Source organism: Rhinolophus sinicus, linkage group LG10 (assembly GCF_036562045.2).
Source record: "Rhinolophus sinicus isolate RSC01 linkage group LG10, ASM3656204v1, whole genome shotgun sequence".
Classification (NCBI taxonomy): Eukaryota; Metazoa; Chordata; class Mammalia; order Chiroptera; family Rhinolophidae; genus Rhinolophus; species Rhinolophus sinicus.
The window spans coordinates 9,968,313-9,987,273 of record NC_133759.1 but is presented as its reverse complement, the minus strand read 5'-3'; the positions used below and the strand labels follow the sequence as shown (position 1 = coordinate 9,987,273).

The 18,961-nt window shown below is 43.7% G+C and overlaps 1 pseudogene; it reads right to left on the bottom strand.

Moving 5' to 3' along the window:
* Positions 1 to 13,436: 13,436 nt before the first annotated feature.
* The window catches only part of LOC109443415 (tubulin beta chain), a 29,685-nt pseudogene continuing 24,160 nt past the window's right edge, over positions 13,437 to 18,961 (bottom strand).

The window sequence follows — 18,961 nt, the reverse complement described above, 5'->3', positions numbered from 1 at the left end:
TTTTGAATTTCCCTTTACTAACACAAGATATTAACTTCAAGCACTAAATTATGTCCCAGCATTGATAAAGGCAGTAACATGTTAGAGGCGAGGGACGCCATTGGAGAGAAGGCTTTTTGTAGAGAAGGGGCAGAGCTGTGTCCTGAAGTATGATCACAGGAGAAGGGCTGTGATCACACATCAGCGGTGGCGACATGACTGGGGTGTAGCAAGCCATCCTCCAACAACAGTCCTCACTCGTGAACCTGGAGCCAATTGGGGAAGTTCTGCTTCTGATTTTAATTTCGCCCTCTCCGCAGTTTCTACAAGTTCCTGTGGTTGACCTCCTCACATTTCTCCCAGCTTTCCACCTGGCAGCATAAGCCAACCCGTCTGCATGGCCCTACCTGGCTTCACAGTTCACACGGGAATCTACTCATGTCAAGTATTTTGTGATTTAACTGCACTTCACCAAGGATCTGAGAGACTGTGTGAAAGGGTCACACCTAGGAACACGTGACCATGAGCCACCTTGCTGGCTTTTCCCTGTTTCTCTTTCTCTTCTATTCATCTCCACTTCCTCCCTCTCCAAACCCAGATCAACCCACAAATCCCTTCTTTTTCTTTCACAGACCATTCTATTGTCACCCAAACCCTTCACAGTCTCACTTGCTTCCTAAAGGTGTAACAAAGTACTTCCTTCAAACACATCCACAGCTCTTCCCAAGAGAATATTTGGTAAATAATATACTCTCTCAGTTATGTGCTTTTCTTCTTATCCCACCAATCAGTTATTCTTATTTAAGAAGAACTAGACATGCAACAAGCAAATGATCTGTGGAAGATTTAACCTACTTAAAAGGGGAGAAATGAGATGTGGCTACCTGTGTGTTATCCCTTGAAGACACTTATAAAAGTACAGCCCCAGTAGCCAGGATGCTCTGAGGAGAACCCCATTGGGGAGAACAATGGCTAAAAATAGTACTTGACCTTGGGTATCTGAAAGGAAAATGATGAAAAAAGTTGACCAAAGAGTTTAAAGTGTCTTTGAAGAAAAAAGAAAAATAAAAGCATACCCACTTTTTGAAACTGCATGGAAGTCTGCACCTCCTGCACTTTCTGGAAAGGAAAAACTACTCAGCCAAGGCGTAGACTTTTAGTTATGACTTTCAAAACAGGCAACGGGCAGCCCTCCAGATACCAAGTAGATGGTGGCGGCGATAAGGCAGAAAAGGAGAATGATAGACGCCCCAAACCACTGGGGACCACAAAGTAAAAGGCCACATCAGGAGGCAGAGACATCATCATGGGATCGAAACTGAAAAGGGCTGCCTCCACTGTCAGCAAAGAGGTAGGTGTCAGATGGGCTGCGGTTCTGGGATGGATGACGTGCATGGGAATGGAATGTTCCCACAAGGGAATGAGGCAGAGGGAATTCAATTCTAACATCTTACTCCAAACGTGTTTGCCGATGCCATTGCCGATGCCAGCACCCCTGCCACCTTGCAGTGGAGATTCTTCTTCAGTGAGAGGAAATGGAAGACCCTGAGAAAGGTTTCTCCTTGACTCTCAACTACGCACCCGTGGTCTTGCTCTAATCTGTCCCTTGTGTTATGTTCTTTCTCTTAACTACCGTGTTTCCCCGAAAATAAGACCCAGCCGGACCATCAGCTCTAAAGCATCTTTTGGAGCAAAAATTAATATAAGATCCGGTCTTATTTTACTATATATAAGACCGGGTCTTATATTAATTTTTGTTCCAAAAGACGTGTTAGAGCTGACAGTCCGGCCAGGTCTTATCTTGGGGCAAACAGGGTAGTTAAGGGCTCCCCACATGCTGGAAACTGTGACGAGCTCAGACATGAATGAGCTGATCGCTATCCAGGCAGTTTAGAACCTAGTAATCAGGTTAATAAAACCCGTGTCAAAGGGAACCCATAGTTGTGCCCCTAGAAATGCAGAGGAAGACCTTGGTTCATGCTTAGTGGAGGCTTCATGTAACAAGTGCTTTCAGCAAAGAACACACTGACTTTGTCAGGTGGAAATGGGCTGGGAAGAAAGGCCTGGAGTGGGTAAAGGTAAGAGTATTTGCCACATGCTAGACACCGAAGCTGTCCACGAATCTGGTTAAATTTGTTTCAACAATTGACGTGTTGAGTAAATACTAGATGCCAGACCCCAGGGATCAACCATCATCAGAGAAGTCACATTCTTTTTTTTTTTTCTTTTCTTTTTCTTTTTTTCCTTTTTTTTTTTATATATATATATTGGGGTGACAGTTGTTAGTAAAATTACATAGATCTCGGGTGTATAATTCTGTATTACATCATCTATAAATCCCATTGTGCTCACCACCCAGAGTCAGTTCTCCTTCCATCACCATATATTTGATCCCCCTTACCTTCGTCTCCCACCCCCCACCCCCTTTACCCTCTGGTAACCACTAAACTATTGTCTGTGTCTATGAGTTTTTGTGAGAAGTCACATTCTTTATGGAAGTTCCAGTCGTGGAGTGACAGGCAGAATGCTGGCCTCCTGGTGCGTCCTGAGGATCCTAGACCAATGGAATCACAAGGAGTCCTGAATGTGGATGAGGGGCCCAGAAGAGTGAGTGCCCGAGTGATGCAATGTGAGAGCTTTGACCAGCCATTGCTGACTTTAAAGACGAGAGGGGCCACAAGCCAGGAATGCAGGCAGCCTCTAGAAACTAGAAAAGGAGACACAATGGATTCTCCCCCTAAAGCCTTCAGAAAGGAACACAAGCCTGCTGAAACCTTGATTTTAGCCCAGTGAGACCCATTTTGGATCACTGACCTCCACAAATGTAAGATAATAAATGTGTTTTAAGTCACTAAGTTTCTAGGAAATGACTGCTGCTATGAATGCTTTTACCGGGTGAGGAGTCATGCAGAGGGGACTGTAGAGGGTGTGTTTCAGTAAGAGATAGCAGACCTGTGTGTTTATTCCAACTCTGCCACTAATTCATGGATTTACTCAGTCATTCGACTAGAACCATGTGCTGGGCAGAGTGCCAGACGCTGGAGTTCAACAGGAAACAAAACAAGGAAGTTTCCAGCCCTTGAGAAACTTGCAGTCTAGCTAGAGAGCAGATAAAAAGTCAATGAAAAGATGAATAATCCAAATGGTAATAAGCACAATGGATGAAATTAACATCATGTTGCCATAAGAAGTATTATGGTCAGGGAAGACCTCTCAGAGATGATGTTTAAGTTGAAATCTACGAGAGAGAGAGAGAGAGAGAGAGAGAGAGAGAGAGAGAGAGAGAGAGAGAGAACCTTGTGAAGGACACATGAAGAGACAGGAAAAGCAAGGTCCTGAGGCTGGAAAAAGCTGTTGATATGGTCTAGATTTAACAAATGGTTTGCACAGCAGAAGAATAGTAAACAAGAAGGAGAGGTAGGCAGGGGCTAGATCATGGTGAGAAATTATTCTTGAGAACAATGGAAAAACACTGAAAAGCTTCTAAACAGAAGAATATTATGATACTATCTATATTTTATATTATTTTTTGTTAACTTTTTATTTTGAAATAATCATAGACTCCTAGAAATTCTGGCTGTCTATTATATATATATATATATATATATATATACACACACACACACACACACACACACAAGACATTTCATGATGTACCTTTCATGCAATTTCCTTCAATGGAAAAATCTAGCATAACTGCAACACAATTTCAAAACCAGGATACCAACATTGGTACAATCTGCAGAACTCATTCAGATTTCTCCAGTTTTACATCTACGTGTGTGTGTGTGTGTGTGTGTGTGTGTGTGTGTGTGTGTAGTTCTATGCAATTCTGCCACATGTGTAAATTCATACGAAACTATTCCATCGCCACAGGGCTGGCTCCATTATACTAGTCTTTATAACCACACGCATCCCCGTTTCTCACTTTGCCCTTGACAACCTATAATCTCTTTTCCATCTCTGCAGCATTATTATTTCAAGAATATTATGTAAATGGAAACATACAGTATGCAACTTTTTGAGATTGGTTTCTTTTACTCAGCACAATGCCCTCAAGATCCATCCAAGTTGTTGCTAATAACAGCAGTCAGTTCCTTTTTATTGCCAAATGGTATTCCATGGTAGATATGTACCACAATTCGATTAACCATTCACTGACTGAATGACATTTGAGTCATTTCTGGTATTTGGCTCTTACAAATAAAGCTGAACATTCATGTATAGGTTTGTGTGTGAACATAAGTCTTTTGCGTGAACATAAGAGTTGCTGCACCATCTTACCTTCCCACCAGCAATGTATGAGTGATCCAGTTTTCTCAACATCTTCACCAGCATTTGATTTTATCACCATTTTTATTTTAGCTATTCTGATAGGTGTGTAGTGATATCTCATTGTGGATTTAATTTGCATTTCCCTAGTTGCTAATGGTGTTGAACATCTTTTCATGGGCTTATTTACCATCTGCTTATCCTCTTTGGCAAAATTTCTGCTCATGTCTTTTGCCCATTTTCTAATCAGACTGCTTCTTACTGTTGACTTGTTGAGAGTGCTTTATATATTCCATATACAAATCTTTTGTCAGATATGTGCTTTGAAAATATTTTCTTCAACTCTGTAGCTGGTATTTTCATCCTCTTAACAAGGTCTTTCACAGAGCAAAAGTTTTCATTTTGATGAGGTCTGATTTATCAGTTTTTCCTTCTATAATTTGGGATTTTGGTGTCAAGTCAACTCTTTCTCTAGCCTTGGGCCCTGAAGATTTTCTCCTATTTTTTCCCTAAAAGTCTCATTACTTTTATGTTTTACATTTAAGTTTGTGATCCATTTGAAGTTATATTTTGTATCAGCTGAGAGATTTGGGTTGGTTTGGTTTTTTTTCCTATGGAGGTCCATTTGTTCTAGCACCATCTGTTGGTGCCCCCTTCATCCCTCCATTAAATTGCCTTTGCACCTTTGTCAAAAATCAGTTGCACATATTTTTGTGGGTCTCTTTCTGTGTTCAATACTGTTCCATTGATCTGTGTATCTATCCCTTTGTAATACCACACTATCTTGACTACTGTAGCTATATAATAAGTCTTGAACTCAGGGAGACGGATTCTTCCCACTTTATTCTTCTTTGTCATTGTTGTCTTAGCTATTCTAGTTCCTTTGTCAGTCCATGTAAAATTTTCAGGTAAGTTTTTCTATATGACTTAAAAAAAAAAAAAAAATACCTTGCCGGGAATTTGATAGGAATTGCATTAAACCTATAAATCAATTTGGGCAGAACTGCTTTCTTTACTATATTGAGTTTTCCAACCCATGAACACAGTACGTCTTGCCATTTATTTACACCTTCTCTGATTTCTTGCATCCACATTTTGTAAATTTTCAGCATGTAGATTCTATACATTTTGTCAGATTAATACCTAAGTGTTTCATTTTCTTTGGAGTGATTATGATTATAAATGGCATTGTTTTTAATTTTAGTTTCCACATGTTTGCTGTTAGTATATAGAAATGCTATTAATTTTTGAATGTTTCTCTTGTACCCTGCAGCCTTGCTGAAATCACTTAGTTCTGGCAGTTTTATAGATACCTTGGGAATCTTTACATATAAAAACGTGTCATCTGAAAATAGGAACAGCTTTATTTCTTCATTTCCAATCTACATACCTTATAAATATTTTTTCAAATTTCCCTGCTTCTTAACAAAAGGATTGTAGAAGGACAACTGATTCTGGGTATAGGAAGTAGGTGGAGAGTGAAGACATTTGTTGAGATTGCAAAATCTGAGGGAGGAGAAGGTTGAGGGGAGAAAAATCAACAGTTCTGCTTGTTGACATCTAAGTGGAAATGTTGCATGGATAGTTAGAGATTTGAGGACCAAGCCTCAGAGAAGAAGTCACAGGTGGAGATAAAATTTGGGAACAGTCAGCAATTAGATAGCATTAGAATCCAGGAACGAGAGAAGGTGGAGGCCAGGGGACCCAGGACGGAGCCCTGAAGACTGTACATATTTAGAGGTTGGGTACAGGAGGAACCTGCAAAGAGGAGGAAGGTGTCCATGGGTTTCAGACAAATCATTCCACTTCTTCACACTTCAGTTTGGTCAGAGCATAAATACCTCTTAGAGCCCTTCGGCAGTAATGTTCTTCAATTTGCGGGACCCTAATCAGCAAAGTGCTAGATGGGAGAGGGTCAGACAATGAAGCCATTCCCTCATTAACTCATTTTGTGAGACTTGGTGCTTTCGGAGTGGTAAGGATATGATTTCTTTGGACAGACAGAATCTATCCTGATTAAGGAGACATCTAGGGAGCACCTTTCTTGCCAGGATTTTTGATAACAGTTTATCAAACCATTATGATAAATGAATCCCCACAAATCCATGGCTTCATCAGTCAGAAAGCAAAACATTTTGCTCATCGGAAAGGCTAACCAGGCTCTCTCAATACTCGGCAGGTGCAGCCCGTCCCGACACCACGCCACAGCTCAGAGGCTGGCACTTTCATCTCCCCTGCACTGCCCCAGCTTTTTCTTTTTTCCCATACCTCTTATCACCTTCAGATGTAATAAGCATAAGTCGGTCAATCTGACGTTTACTATTTGTCTCCAGCTAGAATGTTAACTCCTATTCAGAGATTCCCAAAAGCCTAGACATGTGGGCAGCACGTAATCAGTGTTCCAACATTTGCTGACATATTTTGAAATAATGTAAGTCACCTCCAAATTTTAAGTGCTTCAAGAGTCATGGTCCAAAGCTGGTGAGCTATCAGTGGTGTTTCTTATTAATACAGAGAAAAACCACTTGAGTATTCCTGCTTATGAAAAAGAGAGTTCTGAATTATTCAAAGCCTGAATTATGCAAGATTGCCATGAATGCATCCTTCACATAAAATATAACCACTTTATAATGTATTACATATTCATGTAATAAATTAATGTGCAATAATTAAGAAAGTTTTAAAATATATTTAATGATATCTGGAAACTAAACTAATGTTACAGTTTTGAGTTTGATAGGATATCAAACCACATATACAATGTGATGAGCATATTTTTGAATGAGGAAAAATGAAGTAGAAATATACACACAAACCCTGCATATATATGAAAATAGTTGAAAGCTAAGATTACAAGTAAATTTTTTCTGCATCCTTTGTGTTGTTCCCTACCAGGAACATGGAAAACTTGTGCAGTCAGAAAACACAAACCACCAGTAAATGGAGAGTGCTCAGAAGACAATGTTCTCTCAGAACTGAAGGTACTTTTAGAAACATCAAAGACAACAGCACCGAACTGACCTTCTGGAAATCAGCTGTGGAACGTACTAGTTTTGTCGGGAGTATTCCTCAGCTGGATTGGAACCTCTGCATTTTAAAGCTTTGAGGTTACCCCAGGACCCTCCCAAAATACCATGGATTCATCCTCACCTGCCCTCCCAAGTAGAACACCTGAAGCTGTAAGTGACAGAAAACCAACCCAACGGCTTCAACTACAAGGAAACTATCTCACATAAAAGAATCCCAAATGAGCGTGGCAGCTCTCGGGTAGGCTCAAAGATGACAGGGCCATCGTCTCCCTTTTCAGTCTCTAACTCATTCAATCGAACTCTGATTCTTATCTGGCAGTTGCTATGGCCATTCCAGGAATCGCATGGAGGCAAATGGCCAGAGGCAGAAGGGGTTCTGACTCTTGCTTGCAACTGAAAAATGAGGTTACCTCCCAAGAAGGACCCCAGTTACCTATTTCTCATATTTGTGGTGTCATCCTATCCTGACCTAATCCAATTACTGGCAAGGGAAGAGGAATTCTCTGACTACACCAACCAAACCCACCCTTGGGGACAAGGTGGGTCAGCCTTCTCCGAAATCCAGAACATATGAACATTAGGAGGTATTTGGGAACACAGGAAGAGTATGTGGGCGGTGACGGGGTGGATGTTAGGCTGACAGCCCCAGCATCTGCTATAGCTACTGGATTCACCCTATCGGCCAACAATGAGCTTTCTCATCCCAACTGTTGGAAGCAACATGCAGGTTCTCTTTGGACCAGCCTTGCCTCAAAACATGAGGCCTTCCCAGAGATCCATAACGATTCCTTCAAAACATGCTTAAAAACATGATTTACAATTTGGAGGATTTTCATCTCCATTCCATAATGTCTAGTTAATGTGCATTTCCCGCTTCAGGTAGTACTTTTTAGTTAACTGAGCTAAGCTAAAGATCGCCAAGTTTGTCATTTGCTCAGTTAAACCACAACTCCCAGGAAATCAAAACCTACATTGTTGCTTTGAAGTACAAAAGTGCGCATACAGTTGGGTGTGGACTACAGTCAGGCAGTACAAGTATGGAGTGAAAACATCGTGGGGTTTTGTCAGAAAGATCTGGGTTTGAATCCCGCCTTTGGTAGTTAATTGCTGAGTGATTTAGGCAAGATATTTAACCTCTCAGAAACTACCTTCTCATCATAAAATGGAAATACTACTACCCACCCAGTTGATCTGATTAAATGACTACCCATCTTCTCTCTCTCCATCGTCCTACAGAAGTCTGCATAGGGAATAATCGGGCCGTAGAAGTGGCCGCCAATAAACAAACTGATCTTTCCCTTTGTAATTTTCAACATTTGGCTTAAATTCTCTTTGGAGTGAACCAGAATAACACAGAACAAGTTGACTGGCTTTCACTAATTATACTGCAGAGTGGGGCTTCATTGCACACGTGGCTGGGGTCAAAGACAATTTGTAATTCAGAGAAGCAATGAAATGCTGGCCTGGCATTTTGATTTTCCTGTAGATGAGAAGTCATGACGTTTTCTGATATTTTCGGAGGCATTTATGAAAGGCAGCAGCACTGAGCACTGTCAAGGTTGAACATTATCAATGAGGTGGATAATTTATGTTATTGCTACTTAATTATCTAAAATGTGTAGGATGGGAATAAATGTTTCCATCAATGTTCAAAGAGCATTCATTTCCAGCCAACTTGTCTTTATCTACATTGAAGTCCCAAATGGGAATTTCTGAAAGTACATAATGTCTTGGAATATAGTTCTCCTTCAAAATTAGAAAAAGGGGAAAAAAGCACTTCAGCATCATTTTTTCAAATAGGTTTGTGTACTTAAATTTTTTTTTTCCACAGTTCTCATTCAGTATCAACTATGCCACCTGCCTTGGAGTCTAATGATTTTCATGTAGAACTGAGGGTCTTATCTGCCTCCGATTTGCACAAACCCTAAGTTGCCTCAAGGAAAGAAAATGGAATTCTTTCTTCTCAAGTGAGCCTCCTTCATCACACCTGTCAGCTAACGTCCATCCAGAGTGGAGCGTGTTACTGCACAATTGGCTTAACTCCATGGATCTCAGCACACTTGCAGCTGAGGACAAACCAGGTTGGTTGCAGCCATAGGGAGGGGACACACAGTACAAGCTACAAAATAACCCGCAGCTGAGAAGTTGGGGATGAAGGCAATGGTGACTCCCAATTTGCTGGAATAATGAACCCTGTTTTCTCCTTTTCAAAAGGCAGTTTCGAAACATCTTTAAGTCCGGCAATTCACCCAATGACATGCTGGAGCCATTCTCCAATCACTTACTACGTTGTGGGTGCAGAGAGCTTTACACTCTCCAGCAGGAAAGCATGGAAATCCCTTCATGTGCCTGAGGAAGGAGACCGAGTGCTCTTCTGCCTGGCAGCCTCACACAGACGCAGGCACAAAAGCTCTCAGACTTCCAGCTCAGGTCACCTTGATGCAAGCGCGGGTCACGTCACTCCCCACAACTTATTTTCATTTCCTGAGTCTGTTGTGTTTTCTTCTTTTCCCCACTGATCACGTACCCATCTGTTTTCAACAAAGAGCATATGACCTTTCATTTATGTTTATTGGTCATAGAAATGGCATGGCTGAAGGCAGTTGGGAAAGACTGAAATGGATGGGAAGCCCTTGACTTGACAGAAGAGCTGGCAAATGGAAGAGCAGAGCTTCTCAGCCCCTGACTGAGACACCCACACCCCTGGGATAACCAGCTGTCCCTGGAGAGGGCTGGGCTAAAGGCTGCCTGCCTTGGTCCAGGTTCAGAGAGGAAGGAAATGTCTCCCCTGGGAAATAACCCAGACAAAGCCCAGCTGAGTCCACACCCAAAGTTCGGGGGCCTCAGCAGCCCTGAACTCTCCAAAAGACATCTCTGGAGATGTGGCTACGGGACTGACCCCTCTCAGGAACACCCCGAGTGGGTGTCAGGCCCTCAGAGCACAGAGCTGAGGATACCAAGGCTCTTTGTTCTCAGCAGAGGAGACATACGTTGGGCCCACATGTCATACTCCATGTCTGGTTATACGTTTGTTGTCTTCCGGTAGGAAGACTCCATGATGGTACATAATTTGTCCGTCTTGTTCACTGCTGTACACTGAGCCTAGAACTGTACCTGACACCTCAGAGGCACTCATATTTGATGAATAAATGAATTCTGGATCCCTAGTGCAGTAGCCTCTGGCTCTGGTGACAACAATCCACGAATCACAGGGGAACTTGTCTGCCACCCATTACTACACATGTCCTCTGAACTCTGCTTCTCCTCTGCAATGACGAAGCCAAGCGGATGGGGCACAGCAACCCAACATCATGTTCTAATGTCCTGTGGTTACATGTCTGTTTGCACAGAGGTGTCGGCAATGACAAATTCTACTGTGGGGACTTCCAGCCCAGTACAAAACAAAATAAATACACTGGGTGATATTTTGTCATTTTGGGTGCTGAGGAAACACCTACTTACACCACAGTTTTTAATTCGGGAAGATCAGGCACTACTGTACTCCTTGTTTTAGAGACGGGAAGACACACACCACCAGGAATAAAACAAGTAACTGACTGCCTTTCCTTTATGCCTTAGATTCACCTTTATGGCACAGTCTGGTCCCAAGTAGGTCCTCAACAAGGCTAAGTTGAACGCAGCACAATAGATGGCCATTAAACACAGATGCACCTTATCTGCATAAAACTACACAATCTAAGATAGTTTGAACATTAGTGCATGTGGGTGTGGGAGTCAGCAAATGCACACAAGAAAATGGAATCGCAAAGAGAAAAGAGAAGGGTCTTGCACTCCTTGCTCCCAAAAGATATTTACCCCATGCAAATGTACACGCCATCTCCCTAACACTCAACTCAGGGAGATACTGAGTGAGGCAACCACACAGCATGAAGCAGCTTTTCAGGTTCTGCCCGACCACACACATATGCAACACAGAGCGACCCCCCAGGCCGAGATTATGGCACTTTGTGGGGTTGACTTTGCAGTACCTCAGCCTCAGCACGACCATTGTGATGTGCATGTAACTAAGTCCATCCCCATCTGTATCAACACTTTAGGATTGGTTTATTACCATTAGAAGTGGTTTTGGTTGGTGGCATCAGCGATGTTTACAATGGAAAGGATTAGGAGGAATCTAAGAGAATCTTCCACCATGAAAATGGCATTAAAAATCAGAAAGCACACAGCCTGTGTCACCAGCACCATCTCTGTGTCTAGTCTTTCCTCTAGGGTTTCTCTGTTTTAAGATGGCTACTGCCCCCTCCCAACCTTAGGATGTCCCATCTGCTTGGGAGGGTTACGTTCATGCAAGTGCTGGTAGACCTGCCAGAGGACAGCAAGAGAGAGAGCAACTTCTGCCCACTCCAGACAGGCTGGGAGACATCTGTTAGCACAGCCAGTACACTTGGTCAAATTTGGTCTGAGACATAGAAAACAGTGAGGCTGCTAATTATGACATTGTCACACACACACCCCCTGACATTCACCAACCACCCAGACTGGCTCAGGTTGGTGACTGACACTGGCTTGCTCTCCTTTAAGCCTTCCTCCCTGCCCCTCCTGCCCTCCTACTCTGCTATGTCAGGGGCTTGTCACGGCCTCTGTTCAACTTGACAGCATTTTCTCACTTCCTTCCTCCTTCTACCGTCCTCTTGCCTCTGCCCCCTAACTCCACATTCCCCAAAGGGGAATCCAATTGGGTTTACTGATGCTTTCAAATTAGGCCACTTGGGTCATTGGCTAGTGTAGAGTTGGACTTGCCTTGGGTCACTTTACTCAATGTCCCGACAGCCATGGCCAGAGAGGTGGGGTCGGATGGAATATGGCAAGTGCTGAAGTGCCCCTCAGCGGGTTACAGTAGGAGTCTTCCCGTCCACAGGAGAAGGAGCAGAAACACTCAAACCGAACACAGACACAAATCTCTGTATGAACACTCAGCAGAATCCCTAAGAAAGAGTATTTGGCTAGGGTTCATTTTCATGGTCCAGTTATAAACTCTGGGCTAGAGGTAATGAAAAAACGATCTGTTAACTGGATTTCATCTAAAATGCTTTTTCATATATTTGCTCTCTTTTTTTTTTTTTTTTTTTTTCAATTCCCATTTATTTTTGGCTCTTAGGGCAATGTCATTTTTTTCAATATGAGAAAAAGCAAGTTCAACACAAAATAGAAATTTGAAGTGTAGGGTAGGACAAAACCAGGGGTAGGAGGAAAATGGCAATAGCAAAAGAGATGAGATGTTGCCAGAAGATGGTGTCCCACCCCTCTCCGCTGGGGAATGACTCAAACATTTAGGTGGCAGTACATGCCTTTCCACACACATACAGCAAGGTATTTGGGGGGTGGGGGGCAAGATAAGAAAAGGTGGTGATGGGGAGGGCCTGTCTGGAGGCTTAGGGACCAAAGCTGGTCCCTTTCCCCTTAACCCTCTCCTCAACCAGAGAAAGGAAGGGATCCCATGTGAGAGGGAGGGAAAGTGGAAGAGGGGAGGATCCCACTTGACAGAGTAGGGCAGACCCCTACAAAGGAAACAGTTCAGGATGGAGCTTGGAGGGAGACTGAAAATGGATGTAACACTACTGTTAACAACTCCCCCAAAGCTGAGAGAGGAGCAGGGAAATACCTGGAAACTAGGACTTCAATAGCCTGGATCCCACTCCCCAACTGCTCTAGAATGAGAAGCCCCACCCCTTCCTGTAGGGACCTAGGGTGGTTTCCTTGCCCTGCTACTTAGGGTGGTTTTTTTCCCCTTGGCTATCGCATGGGCTTAGAATGATGGTCATCCACCTGGGTTTTTGGCACATGGTTCTAAACAGGATCTCGATGAAACCCAGCTTCTTAGAGAATTATCTTGAAAACAGAGAGGAAAATATTAACTGGACAGATTGGGAAAAGTGGACACCAAAAGGAAATGCAAGATAACCCAGAATGAAAAGAATCTAGATTTCCCAGAGTGGAAAGAGAGAGGAGACATTCAATAAACAATGAATATTAATTCAGTGCCTATTATATACCAGGCACTGTTCTAGAACCACCCCTCTTCCCCACCCAAAGAAAAAGGGGGCAGAAAATGCAAATTCTGAGGGAGAGTAAAGGGGCAGCTGAGGAAGGAGGCTGAAGGAACTGAGACGCCTGAGTGACAGACAGGGCTTGGCCTTAGGCCTCCTCTTCGGCCTCCTCACAGATATCCTCCTCGTCTTCTGCGGTGGCGTCCTGGTACTGCTCGTACTCGGTCACCAGGTCGTTCATGTTGCTCTTGGCCTCGGTGAACTCCATCTCGTCCATGCCCTCACCCGTGTATCAGTGCAGGAAGGCCTTGCGCCGGAACATGGCCCTGAACTGCTCCTAGATGCGCTTGAACAGCTCCTGGATGGCCGTGCTGTTGCCAATGAAGGTGACCGCCATCTTCAGCCCGCGGGGCGGGATGTTGCACACGGCCACCTTCACGTTGTTGGGGATCCACTCCACGAAGTAGCTGCTGTTCTTGTTCTGCACATTGAGCATCTGTTCATCCACCTCCTTCATGGACATGCGGCCACAGAAGATGGCGGCCACTGTCAGGTAGCAGCGATGGCAGGGGTCACAGGCGGCCATCATGTTCTTGGCATTGAATACCTGCTGGGTGAGCTCGGGCACAGTGAGGGCCCGATACTGCTGGCTTCCACGGCTGGTTAGAGGGGCAAAGCCAGACATGAAGAAGTGGAGGCGTGGGAAGGGCACCATGTTGACTGCAAGCTTGGGGAGGTCAACATTGAGCTGGCCAGGGAAGCAGAAGCAGGTGGTGACACCACTCATGGTGGCTGAGATGAGGTGGTTCAGTTCCCTGTAGTTGGTGTGGTCAGCTTGGGGGTGTGGAAGCAGATGTCATAAAGGGCCTCGTTATCAATGCAGCAGGTCTCATCAGTATTCTCTACTAACTGATGGACAGAGAGGGTGGCATTCGCTCAGGTCCTTTTGGCCAGATCTTCATATATATCACATATTGGCCAAGTACAGTTCTAATCAAACTCAGAAAAATCATCTTTCTCTCTCCACTGACTACATTGCAGCCCTTGTTTTTAAACATTTTGCAAGTAACTGTGAGAATGCTGGTATCTCTAGGAATGTGAAACAAAAGATAGGAAGTGCACTGCAGCATTTCCAAAGACAATAAAGATAATGAATTCCATTTCACCAGCATTGAATGCATAATTAAAGTGGAAGCCTGATTTTCTCTCTGCTCAAGGTCATTCCCCACACCCTGTTCAGGGGAGGCCCATTGTAATGCAGCATGTTTCCCCAGGCTTCTCAGTCAGTCAACACTCCCCCAAGTGACTGGGGATGTCCCGGGCTTTGTGAGGCCAGGCCTGGGTCCACTGCATTTACTGTTGCATCACCAGTGTCCCTCAACACTTAACAAATGAATTAGCAAAATGCCCAATACTGTGCCAGGCTCTGCAAAAGATGCAACAAGAGAGCTCACAAGAAATTGATTGTTTTGTCACTTGTGTCTCTGCCAGTTTCTCTCTGTAGTTCTACCCTTTACCTCCATTTCATCCCCACCTCCCCCTGCAAGGAATTGCTAACCTACTTTCTGTATCTCTAGATTTGCCTCTCCTGAACATTTCATATAAAGGGAATCATGTAACATGTGATCTTTTGTGACTGCCTTCTTTGACTTGGCATATTTTCAAGTTTCATCCATGCTGTAGCATGTTTAAACACTTTATTCCTTTCTATGGCTGAATAATACCTCGTGTGTGGATATACATATTGTTTATCCATTCATTTATGGACATTTGTGTTGTTTCCACGTTTTGGCTCTTCTGAATAATGCTGCTATAAACATTTGTGTACAGCTTTGTATGGACACGTTTTCAGTTCTCTTGGGTAGATAGCCAGGAGTAGAATTGCTGGGTCAAATGGTACACTATGTTTAACATATTCCTGCTGTCTAATTTTGTTTTTCCTTTTCCAAGCTCTTTGTTTCATATACCAGAACTACCACCTACACATTTGTCCTTGCCTTTTGTTGACTTAAGCCTCCTGAGTTCCCATTTTTTCTTCTACTAGTTGAAAAGTTATATATTCTATACTTATTCTTTTGGCAATTTACCCTTAAACTTTTAACCTTTAATTTTAAGCTTCAAATATTTAATTCACATATATTTCTTAAATAAGGTCCCTCTCTGTATCTTCCCTCCAAGACAGGGCAAGAAGCATAACGTGCTTTTATATCTCCCTACTCTCCCCTACCACCTCCTGCCCTCCCTCCTTGCTGAAATCGTCCGGAATTCTAGTTTCAGATCATTCTTTTAAAACATTTCCTCTATTAGCACTTATTTAGAGAGCTCTGGATTTTATTCACCATCGCATCTCTCTGCTTCTTCCTGAACTAATTTTTCTTCTTGCTGAGTTACAGTCTGCAGTTTTTCAGAGACAGTCTGTGGGTAGTATGCTTTAAATCCACATGTTTGGAACACTCGGCGTTTAAACCACGTATTCTAATATCCCTTCTCTGATTAAAACCATGCAATGGCTCCTGATTGACTCAGAGTAAACATCACATTTCTCAAATGCCGGCGTGACCGGGCTCCCATTCCTCTCAGACCCCACCCCGGGCCACTCACATGTCATTTGTGACGCTCGGGCCACCCTCCTCCCTGTTCTCTAACAGTTGCAGGCAGGCAGACACCATCTCATCTTGTGCCCTTCTTCTAGCTCTTTTCTCTCTGGAACACTGTATTCTCCCCCCAGAAAATCATTTAGCCAACTCCTCACCTCAATTCTCTGCTCAAACAGTGCAGCCTCCCCAATGCTCACTGCCTCCTTCCACTCTCAAACCCCCAGTTCCCTTCATTTTGCTCTACAATTTCTGGGTTTCCGTAAGAAATGAAGCATGAACTTATCACCTCCTAAACATACTATATTGCCCAGTGGTGGTTTGCTTCAGCTCAACCCCCACCATTTTTCTGCCCTGCTCTGTAACACAGGGTACTGTGTTCCCAGGTCACTTGCCCTCTGGCTTCTGGGAGTTTCAGCCAATGGGAGACACTGGCAGAAGGTTGACAGATGGGAAGAAGGGAAAGACGAGGGTACTTCTCTCTCTCCTGGCACCTGCAACAGCATCTTCCTATGTCCTCTCCATGGCCCCATTTTCTTCCATGTAGCCCCTTGCTCTGTGACCCAGTGCCTTGCAGGCCGCCCCCATGGAGCCTCTAGTCAGTACTAACAGCCTCAACTTCCAGGTTCTAGTAAAACTGCCCTTGCTTTGACCCGCTGGCCCTAGAGGTGGTAGCAGCTTCCTGCTCCTGCGAACTCTGGGTACCTTAGATCCCTTTTGGCTCCCCTTCTCTTTCAATACTTGTGGTACTCCCTTGTATGAAACTTCTTCCGTACAAATTCTAGGGTGGTTTTGATTTTCTTGGCTGCATGCTGATGGACACCCAGCAATATAACTTACTTGTTGGTTGCATTTATAATTTGTCTGCCCATGAGCTCCACCAGGACAGGGATATTTGTTTCTTTCATTTACCGACATGCAGCAATTGCCTAGAATGGTGCCTGGCACACAGTAGGTACTGAATAAATGTTTGTTGAATAAATATTAATCTCTTTGCTGAATGCTGGGATATGACCCCAGATCCCTCCCTCAAGATGGAAGAATCTACTCCCCCAAACAGCGAGGAGAACTGCTGACAGACATATCTTAGCTTTCAGTCTTCTCTAGAAATGACCCTCAGCTAGAAAGAGCTGCCTCATCCAAGGCTGCACCCCTTTCCTGGGGGCACCCTGCACCCAAGGACTGGCCCATATGGGAGAAGAAAGGTCCCTTGTAATGTGGGACCACTCTGAAGGCCATCCCACCTCAGAGCTTCCCTTGGGGTCAGCTGAAGTCTTTGCCAGGGCGTCTTGGCCACCCACCTCTTCTCTTTTCCTAACCCTGCTGCCTTCCGTCCCTGTGGGTGTTTATTCCTAATCAAACTCCCATGTGCTGTCTCCACCTCAGCGTCTGCTTCCTGCTCAGCCCCCCCCCCCCCCCCGGAGCAGTTTTATTGGCTATAAAGCTCTGGGTCTTTTTCCTCAACAGAGTTGAAGCAGTAGCCCTATGGTCTTGTTTCTGGAGATGCTGATTAGAATTTTAATTTGATCAGAGTCTAGTTCTTTAATCATCGTGGCAAACAGTCAGCTGCCTCCCCCTTCTCCTTGCTGACAGAACCAGGGTGTTGTTCAGGTTTCTGATGACCAGTGTGCCTTGGTCGTCTGTCTAACTCCAGGGTGTAAGGGTGAATTACCCTTAGCCATTGCTTCCCTTTTTTTTTTTTTTTTTTTTTGTATCAAGGTCCACATAGGGCATGTTTTTCATATGACACCTTTCAAGTGCTTGCATTTATCCTGGGAGGCACCCAGCCTGGGCGGTCCCACTCAGGCTGCCCTAAGGACTGACACGATCAAAGTCTCAGAACTGTCACCCACTATTCACACTAGCCCACCAGCTAAGACTCTCTGGTCCAAGTCAATCATTCAATCATGGTAACTCAGTCCTCTGATCATAACTGCTTTGGGTACAGAAGACTGGGTTTTTTTTTCTAGCCTTTGTTGTGCAGATAGTGATGTGTATAGCTGCACCATCTTGTAACTACAGGGTAACAGTCTAGGAACAAACAGCAAATACTCTATGGAAGGCAAAACCGAAAAAAAGTAAAAAGAAAGTATCGGGATAGCTGATAATATTGGGCCACTAAATTAATTCTGGAACTTTGCGTGTAAAGAATTTTCCTCATTTTGTAAAATTTTCTTTCCATTGGGTCTTCTCTTATTGGGACCAAAAAACATTCTCTCGGATACAGTGGGTAATCTTGTTTGTTTCTAGTAGCTTTTGGGTAGGATGTAAATAAAAGTCATTAGCTAACACCAATGACAAACCCTTTTTTGTTCTTTTCCTGCTACCTCCTACCTGAGACCGAGAATGCATGTCTTGTCTGAAGCTCTAGCAGCCGTTTGTCACCAGAGGAGAAAGGCCAAGCAAATGAAGACACTTCAGCCCTGAACCATTGCCAGCAATCTCCTCCCTCTGGACCTATTATAAAAGCAAGTCAGCCCTCGTGTCTTTAAGCCACTACAGGCGGGTCTGTCACCAGCAGTCAAACAAAAGTCCTTACTGATTCAATAGCCTTCATATGTTTGTCTAGTAGGTTGTCTATTTCTTGTCAAATTTTATGAGCTCTGTATGTATTGTAGAGATTTACCCTTATCTGTACTACAAACATTTTCTCAAGCTGTCTCTCATCTATTAACTTTTACAGTATTTTGCCCTGAAAATGTTTTATACTTTCATATAATCATTTTTTTTCTTTTATAGCTTCTGAGACTGCCCTCTTAGTCACTGTTGTGGTATTAAAGATGGGCCCACAAATTCTGTGATATTCCTCCCTTTAAGAGGTGAAATTTAATTCCCTTCCCCTCCAGTGTGGGCTGGATTTAGTCATTTGTTTCTAATGAACAGAATATGGCAGAAGTGATGAGATGTCACTTCTCAAATTAGGTTAGAAAAAGGCTGAGGCCTCCATCTTGGGTGCATGCATTCCTCTCTCTCTCTCTCTCTCTCTCTCTCTCTCTCTCTCTCTCTCACACACACACACACACACACACACACACACACACACACCTCTCACTCTGGGGGAAGCAAGCAAGCTACCACG